Source organism: Odocoileus virginianus, chromosome X (genome assembly GCF_023699985.2).
Source record: "Odocoileus virginianus isolate 20LAN1187 ecotype Illinois chromosome X, Ovbor_1.2, whole genome shotgun sequence".
NCBI classification, from domain to species: domain Eukaryota; kingdom Metazoa; phylum Chordata; class Mammalia; order Artiodactyla; family Cervidae; genus Odocoileus; species Odocoileus virginianus.
Genome location: NC_069708.1, coordinates 5,881,294 through 5,884,277, shown reverse-complemented (window position 1 = coordinate 5,884,277; position 2,984 = coordinate 5,881,294). Strand labels below are relative to the sequence as shown.

Sequence of the window (2,984 nt, the reverse complement as noted above, 5' to 3'; positions counted from 1 at the left end):
CTGCCTCTGTAACTTTCTAGCTACTGGTTCTAGGAAACAGCTGGAACATCGCAGGTTGATTGTTTTTGCTTTCACAGGATATAACTCTTCAGACTTTGAAGAGCAACAGCACGTTTCTCAAAGTCCCCCCACCTCGCCCCACTTTTTTAGGATACATACCTGTACTTCTCTCAGCTTTTCCTCCTGTAAAATGATTTCCAGCTTGTTCACCATCTTGGCTGCTTTCCTGGAGAAATATCCTAGTATGTGGAAGTTCTTTAGATGGAGCATGTAGAAATACATGAAAGGTTTGGGTTATGCTCTTACCAGTACTATTAGGCTTCCTCATGATGATATTAATACTATATATCTATCCAGGTAGGCTAAAAATCATATTTTCTATTGGACATTACAGTGTGAACATCAGTTGAACTCAGGATTATTTAAACCCTAACATCTTTTTCAAATGACTTGCAACCAGATGTGGCCTTTCATTCTAAACTTGAAAAATAATAAATTTAGTACTGACATGCAGGACTTACTAACTTTACCTTTTTAAAAAATACTATATTTGTTCCAACCCAATATTTTGGATTTTTATTATATTGTCCAATGTATTGGTTTCAAACATTGTGACATCTTGAAATCTGAAAAGCATGCCTCTGACAGACCCTTTATGTGGAGAGTATATCACTGGAGACTTTACTCTGGTAGAGATCAATACATTACTCATGTGTCAGTAATAATTTGGAAGATTTTAAATGTCTATAACTGATAACAAACCAAAGTAGACAAATCTCAGGACTCAGTTATTCAACTGGTATTTCTGAGTGCCCATGATGTGTCAGGAACAGTGTTAGGTACAGAAGACTATCAGAGTAACAGTTCACAATTTGTCCACACTCTATCTGTGCCTCTGTGTATTGTGAATCTGGGCATGGCTGAAGGAAATCACCTTCGACCAATGGTATAATAGAAAATGAGACATAAGCAGGAGCTTTAGCAACATCCGTGCATTCGAGCTTGCTCTCTCTTGCTGGTCCTAGAAACTTTGAACCTTCAGTATGTGAATAAATCCACACTGTACTGCTAGAAATATGTGGCCCTGTCACCCTTGCCACTCTTGTCAGCAGTCCAACCCCAAGTGCTAGGCAGGTGAGTGAGGCCATGCTAGACTAAGTGGCCCCTAGGAAACCTGCCATCTAACCATGTGAATGAGACCAGCAGGACAACTGTTCAGTGGAGCCCAGCTCAAGTTTTCAAATCATGTAATCATAAGCTAATAAGTGATGGCTGCTTTAATTTAGCAACTTTGGGGGAGGCTTTTTACATAGCAAAAGTCATAGTGGAAAGTATATTAGCTTTCTGCTGTAGGCCCGAGTGGTTGCTGCCAAAAAGGTCAAGTTTAGGAGACCTGGGAAGGTGGGGTTGGTCTTGGCTGGTCGCTACTCTGGATGCAAAGCAGTCATCATGAAGAACATTGAAGATGGCACCTCAGACCAACCCTACAGCCATGCTCTGGTGAGTGGAATTGATTGCTATCCCTGCAAAGTGCCATGGGCAAGAAGAAAATCACCAAGAGGTCAAAGATCAAGTCTTTTGTGAAAGTTTATAATTATAATCACCTCATGCCCACAAAGTATTCTGTGGATATTCCCTTAGACAAAACTGTTGTCAACAAGGTGGTCTTCAGAGACCCTACTCTCAAATGCAAAGCCTGACAAGAGGCCAAGGTCAAGTTTGAGGACAGATACAAGACCGGCAAGAACAAATGGTTCGTCCAGAATCTTCGGTTTTAGGTCTCTTTCAGTCATCAAATATACCAAAAAGAAAAAAAGAAAAAAAGAAAAAGAAAGAAAGTGTATCACACACAGTCCCTGGTCTCATGAAAAAAGTTTTTAGTAAGATTCTCATTGGATATGGTAAGTTTTCCAACCTGTCATTACTACTCATATCCATTCCCTTGTCTGTGTTACTTATTCAGTTATTCCCATTAGACATGGCATTCTTTGTGGACTTGGCCATGTAACTTGCCTTGTCCTGTGAAATGTGAGAGGAAGTAACAGTGCCTTAAGAGGCATCTGTGTTTCCACCCACCTTCTTATGCTTCTGCTCCATGAGAAGAGGGAGATGAAGGGACACATGGAGCTCACCTGAACCCAATCTGCAGTGCGGCACCAAGGCCATCTGGGGCCAACCTCGATCAGCCAACACTCAGCCAAACCGCAGATGTGTAAGGCGAAATCACGGTTGTTTTATGCCACTGAATTTCAGGGTGCTCTGTCATGCTGGATTTTGGTGGCAAGATCTAACTGATAGTGTGGAGCTATTTAAAGATACTGCTAAGTCAATAGTACCATTTCAAGAAACAAAGTCACATAGTTTAGTAAATTATTGGCTGAATTTTATCTACTAAAAAATTTTTTTATCTACATTATGGCAAACAAAAATAAGAGATATTCAACTGATAGAAATCATCATTCACTGCAATATCTGGGAACTGAGTAGCAGCAGCCTTTAATTTTTCAGTTGCTACACTTTTAGGACTAAAGGCTGTTTGGTCTTGAGCTTGGAAAGCACTATGACCACTCTGTTACTCAAGATAGTTCCTAGACACTTCCAGTACCAGTTGATGTGTCTTTTCCCTGCTTTATTATGCCAAGGTAGAAGGTGACGATTAAAGTGTTAATAGCAGATGTAGACAAGATTTCCATTAGAGATATCTGCCTTCATAGGGGGTTTCTGAAACATCAAAAGACCTCAGCACTCAAAGGAGCTATGCTACAAGAATGGTCTGGTATGGAGTGTGGTTTATGTTTTGGGACAGAACACTTTTTTTTCTATTCAAGTCACAAAAACTTGAAGTGCTCTAATCCAGGCTGTATTTAACATTGGCCATGTGCTGGTACACAAGAGAGTGTTTTTAAGTTTCAGATTTGCCAAGGTCTGATAATTTTTGGAAATCATAATAAAAACAAACTCCTAGATGTTGCAGCAATGTAAAA

The 2,984-nt window shown here is 40.0% G+C and overlaps 1 pseudogene; it reads left to right on the top strand.

Annotated features, from left to right (window-relative positions):
* Nucleotides 1-916: 916 nt before the first annotated feature.
* LOC110123271 (large ribosomal subunit protein eL27-like) lies at nt 917-1,778 on the top strand (annotated as a pseudogene).
* The last annotated feature ends 1,206 nt before the right edge of the window (nt 1,779-2,984 follow it).